This window comes from Halyomorpha halys, unplaced genomic scaffold (genome assembly GCF_000696795.3).
Source record: "Halyomorpha halys isolate HHAL.00 unplaced genomic scaffold, Hhal_1.1 Scaffold1007.1, whole genome shotgun sequence".
NCBI classification, from domain to species: Eukaryota; Metazoa; Arthropoda; class Insecta; order Hemiptera; family Pentatomidae; genus Halyomorpha; species Halyomorpha halys.
In genome coordinates, this window is record NW_027104983.1 from 500,209 (window position 1) to 506,327 (window position 6,119).

The window sequence follows — 6,119 nt, forward strand, 5'->3', positions numbered from 1 at the left end:
TATAGAAAAAATATATGTATAGATAAAATAAAATAAATAGATACAAATAATAATTCTTAAGAAGGGAGAAAAATAAAGGTTAATAAAAAGAAAAATGTTATTTATAGATTTAATAAATAATTGATTTATAATGGGATGAAAAAAATAAATTAATTTGAGGACAAAACGAAGTGAAAAAAATAAATAAAATTGTAGTAATCAATAAATATAGAATCCATAACAGGATAACCTGCAGCAGCCTGGGCTTCAGGCTTCGTGATGAGGTTGGATTTCCCAAGTTGTAAGTTACTGGTCCTTTAACTGCCGGCAACTGGAAATAGAATTTACTAACCGTTTTTTGGATGAAGTCTTCTATTGATTCAATTGGCTATTTCTTACAAACCAAGGGGCATCTACTGTGATTCTTAGGAGTTTATTTTGAAATTATTGTAATTTTTTCCTTCTTGTAAGGGATACCACTTATCAGACTTTACAGCCATACACCAGTAGTGGCCTGAGTATTGTTTTATAAACAATAATAATTTAATTTAGATTTTCTATTTACGATAGGATAGCATTACTATCCTTGCGTAGGTTTGGGTTAATTTAATCTTGATATAATGATTCCAGGTATCTTATTGCTTAGTTCGCAGGATTCCATTGCAATTATTTATATTTGAGCATTAGCTTAGGTGGGTCTAGTGGGCCTCTGAGGGTTAAAACGCTTGAAGTAAATTTTCCAATATTTAGGCTAATCATTCATTTAGTAAAGTATTGTTCCAGATCACTAAGCTGGTTCTGCAAAGAATTTCCAGCTATTATTAAGACATTATTTTAAAAGATAACTGCAGTATCGTTAGCAAATGAATATGGACTGGATAATGTTGTGATGATAAAAGTTTAACAGAATGGGAGAAAGGACTAAATCTTGTGGAGTACGAACATGGATTGGTCTGAGGGTAGTGTTCGTGTTATTTATTCTGACAAAAAATGTTCGGTGTTGAGGAATGAGCTCAGCATATGATATAAGTATTTCGGAGTATCTGCTTTCTTTATATAGGGCACCTCGAAAGCTCCCTGGAGGTCTTAGCGGGGCGGGTCCGGCGGGGAAGGATTGCCTTTTTTATGTGTTATGATCTCCTCTTCTGAGTTTGTAACAAGTCGTACTTCGACCAACATACTCGCTTTAATTGTCTGTTTGAAAAGTCGAATAAGTAAGGCTACCATGGAGGGTTTCATGCCGTTTTTCAATCTCAGGCGCTTTCTAAATATTGCTCGATTTAACTATCATAAAGTTTCTCTTCCTGTTTTAAGAAAATATTTCAAGTGATTGAAAAAGTTACCAGGGTATGTTTCTTCATTTCAAATCCGTTTATTATAAATTCTGATAGTCTTGCCAGTTAGTGAAAAGTGGAATGACTCTACTGAAAGCTAAATTGAAATTCAGGAATTAGACAGATGTGTTTTTATAACTGATTCCAGTATTTTTTTTTCAAAAAATGGACAATAAATTGATGGGTCGATAGCTACTGAATTCTTAAGGGTTTTTACTAAGCTTGTGAATTAATATGTATTCGGCTTTCTTCCACATATCGGAAAAATACCCAGTTTGTAAACAACTATTAAAATTTGATTAAATGAAAACAGCAGCTTTCCAGGGTGACATTTTAATTGCTATGACTGGGATCAAATTATGTCCAGGAAATTCCTCTGTTTTAAACCTTCCAATGATTTCTTGAACATTATTGGTAAATGAGAGGGGTAGATATCGTACCGTGTCAGCACGATTCTGTGAAGAGATTCATTTTAAGTTAACACAAGTTGCGAGATGCTTTGTATGGTTTAGGTAACAAAATAAAAATGTAATAAAAAAAAAAGTAATTCTTTTTTGTCTCTCAAAATAATAATTAAAATAGTTCTGATACTTTTTTGCACAATAATACCTGAAAAACAATATTAAAGGTGGTATATACATCGAGTATATGCTGGAAGTCAAAGAAACGATGTACTACCTTGTTGATCAGTCTTTTTTGGAATATTAATGTGAGATGTGCTGACTTTGTTTTGTATTAAAATGTAATCTTGACTTTTTGTTTAATAATATGCGAATTGGCAAACTTTGGCTGTTTAGTTATTTACTCGTGCTTGAGATAAATATAACTTTGATATAATCTTCCAAGCATAATTGAAATAAAAAATAATTTTAAAAATACTAAACAAAAATATGAATGTTTCTAACTTACTGTTTCAAGTGGGATTAAGTATCCGTCATGTTATAAAAAATAACGATGGATCGATGCTAGTAATGGATTGTAGGTCTTTCAAAAACCAATATTTTATATTTTTTTACTATGAAATAGAATCTGAATGTTCTACAAAATAAAGGAAGACACTAATAACCACTGCGGAAGTTAATTATTCACAAGCCTCAAAGCGGCTTCGACTATATCTGAAGCGAACACCAACAGTCAGGAACGCACACCGACACTAACCTCCCCAAGGGACTATCAACTCCCCGTGACTCAGCAGTGACGTCAGGGCGTGACTCACGTGGAAGGGGATAGCATTATCTGGGTGGGGATCAGCGAGGATTTGATTGGCGGGATATTGGATATTAGCGCCCCCTCCCACTCCAGGAGTGCTGACAGTAACTGTAATGGTCACATCACTTAGCGCTGGTTTAGGGTGCATCCAATACATCAACCTGGAATCACGGGGTTGTGTTTTCCGCTCGCGATAAGGGAAATACCTCACCCATCAAGGGAATACCTCACTCCCACCCGGAATATTACCATCCCTCTAATTAAACTGCCACTTGAAGGCTCCGAGGGGTGTTAGCAGCAAGCCATTATCATAATTTTTAATCTAACCCCCTGGAAAAAAATAATTAAAATTTACAAGGGGGTAATGCACTTGGTAGAGATGGCTATTAACCCTTCATATACATTAAAGCAGAACGAGCCTTCTTGCTTTCTTTTTCCTTTTAAAATTTTTTTTTCAAGATTTACGCTAGCTATTATCTTCTTAACTAAGGTTAAATTGTAAGATATTGATTACATGATCCTATGATAGTATCCTCAGGAGGTCAGGACTGCCAGACTTATAGTACCCAAAGCAAAATCTTGCTGTGCTTTTACTCACTAATTGGAGTTAACATATTTTGTTGATTGTATCATTCATATTATAGTATAACTGAATTTTTTTAATATTCAGTTATTAGTATCGATGCAACATAAGTAAGCATTCACTCAGTTAGAATGCCGAAAGTTAAATAATTTTCCCGTGATTCTTAATTTGTAGAGCCGCGGGCTAATTGGGGTGAAACTGGCCACAAAAGGTCAAAGTGGCTGTTCCTAGATCGACTTAATATTAATCTCAAATTAATATGCTAAATAATACTGATCAACAGTCAAAAGGTAGCGCATCATTTTTTTGACCTCCAACATATACTCCATGTATACATCTTTAATATCGTTTTTTAAGATAATACCGTGCTAAAAAGTATCAAAACTATTTTAATTATTATTTTTAGAGGCAAAAGTCAATTACTTTGTTTTTACATTACGTTTTTATTTTGTTGCGTAAGCCACACAAATTATCTCGCAGCTTGTCTAATTTAAAATTAATGTACTTTAATCATATTTAACCAATGTAATCTGGTTCAATTCAAGATACAATTTGACATGTTGCGAGAGTGGACGAAAGGGTGATCCCGGGCAAATTCGCTTATATAGGGATGTCCTTCATCGAACAAGAAGAGCAGGGAGACCCAACCCCAGATGGGATGATAATGCCCGCACATGCAATAGACGCGAAAAATTAAAAAAACAAAGCTAATTGGATAGATGATGCTCAGTACAAAGGAGAATGCTAAAAGCTTTTGGAGGAATCAATTCAGTGATGAATAATTGTTTAATATATGTATGCATGTAGAATCCAACAAGTTTTATCAATCTCACTTTCTGGAAGAATGCAATTTTATTCTGCATCTCTTCCTCTTTTATTCACCTGAACCCTAACCGAATTGATATTGGTTAACTAAAATTAATAAATAAAAATTAATTTTAGTTAACAAATATCGATTAACCAGTCTCATATTAGGGATTGACTAACAGCGTCAATATCTTAAGCCAACATTGGAAAATAATTATATTATAAGAACAGAAAAAGTACAGTATCCATAAGTTGCTCTTTCCGAGTTTAATTATGTTACCTTGGTGAACTAAAGCAGGAGATTTCAAATGAAGCTGCTTTTTAACCATTTACACGTATTTCCAAAAAATTTTTTTTTATCATTTTGCGTATTAGTATTTTATATTATTATGAAATCAACTCTTGCCGATCGAGATTTTCTATGCGTAAGTCAGTATGTAGTTGTATTTTGGCCAAGCGTCGAGGTAATTTTCTTATCAAGCACAATGCTTTTGAGTTGAAACTTTACAGTTTCGGGAAGTGGGTCTTTGTAACTATACAGTATAAGGTGTTTTGGCTTCGATCTGTATGCATATATAATGACTTTCATATTCTATATTCTTTTTTTTTCTGTTTAGATATACTCTCCCTCTCTCAAAAAGGAGTATCATTTGCAATGGATAAAAGTAGATCTAGACATACTATAGCCACCAATCTCAAGATATGCATAAAAGGAAAGTAGTTCTGTCTAAGTGTCAGTTACACAACCTATAAAACGTACCCACTCGTTTATTCTTTTAAGCGTTTTGACGTTGAAATACATCTTACTTTTTATTGCAACAGAAACATGTACATTTTGAGGGTTGCGCAATAGTGAGACAAAAGAGGGGAAAAAAATAAACTTTATTTGAACATCGCCCAGTAATATAGCTTAAACCTTACCAGCTTATCAAACCTTTTCTCTTGCATAAAATTTATTTAATTATTATTCAAAATTCTTTCAAATTAATTTTAGTTACACATCAAAATTAGAGGGTCCCATAGTTCCAAACATATTATTAAAAAAATCCGGAAACGTTATAACTTTTCTTGTTTTAGCCATCTTTTATTCTGTTTTACCTATGGGTCATTTTATTTTAGTCATCCCTCAGGAATTTCCCTGTTTAAGAAGAATGGTTCTGTTGAAATATTTAAACGATTTCTATTAAGAACAGGAGTAAGAAGCAGTTGACTTGTGTAGGGGACATATTAATCAAAGTAAAGAGAAGTTTAAGTGCAATTATTTATTAAAAGTTGACTTTGGTTAATTAAAGCTGTTTAAGAGGAACTTTAGCAGCACTGATATTTAGTTTAACTGTAAAATATTTTATCAGTAATTATTGACTATTAGCGAACACGTGATATAAATTCAGGTTTTCAGACTTTTTTATCCTAAATCCTTATTATCATTAAAGGTAGACAATTATCGATAATTTAAATCTAATTAAAATTGATGAGGAAATAAACGACAAAGGGACATTTTTAATTGATAATTGTAGATTCATTAGACCCTATGAAGGCCAAATTAAATGAGCTTTAATAAAGCTTCCTAATACTGCACATTACTAAAATTATTTTACCTCAGGTAGTGGAAGTAACAAATATAAAAAAAAAAAATCCCGAGGATTGAGATGGCACTGCAGTTATTTCAATCAGCCGGGTTACCCTTGCTTTTGTGAAACGGTTCAGCAATTCCCTTGTTCCATTCCTCTGGCATACCTTATGCTTCCCAAATGTATCCAACAACGGAAATGGAGTTGACCTCAAAATACCTTTAAAAAATAGAATACTGTCAAGCATTAAAAAAAAGAAATAAATAAAACCTGTGTAATTTCCTTGTGCTGTGTATCCGTTTCGGCAAAGAAATTATCAAAAGCAGAATGTGTTCATTGATTTTAGCACATATATGATGACAAATCAATTTTACACACATACTAGGTAATTTCAACAAAAAGTGAAGAGATTTACGATTACAAAAACATGGCTAATTCTAATCGTAATCTGGAAATCCTTGAAGTTGTTGGAAAATTCCTTAAAGAAAATGAAATGTTTACAGTTTTTAAACTAATAGAAAATAGAAGAATGCTATAACAATTATTTTTTTATTTTAAATATTTCATACCATATTTTGTTTTTAATTTCCACAGATTTCCATATTATATAATATTTATATAAAAATATAAATGGCA

At 32.5% G+C, this 6,119-nt stretch overlaps 1 protein-coding gene across 3 annotated transcripts in view; it reads right to left on the reverse strand.

The window, feature by feature from the left end:
• LOC106687762 (follistatin-related protein 5) overlaps window positions 1-6,119 on the reverse strand; it is a 132,659-nt gene that overhangs the window by 102,003 nt on the left and 24,537 nt on the right. Inside the window, exon 1 of one of the 3 annotated variants that reach the window (XM_067046933.1) lies at window positions 2,223-2,377. The exons of the other annotated variants lie outside the window; for them this stretch is intronic. The gene's annotated coding sequence lies outside the window, so the exon portion shown is untranslated. Of the gene's footprint in view, window positions 1-2,222; window positions 2,378-6,119 lie in introns of those variants that run through there. 3 annotated transcript variants of the gene reach the window in all.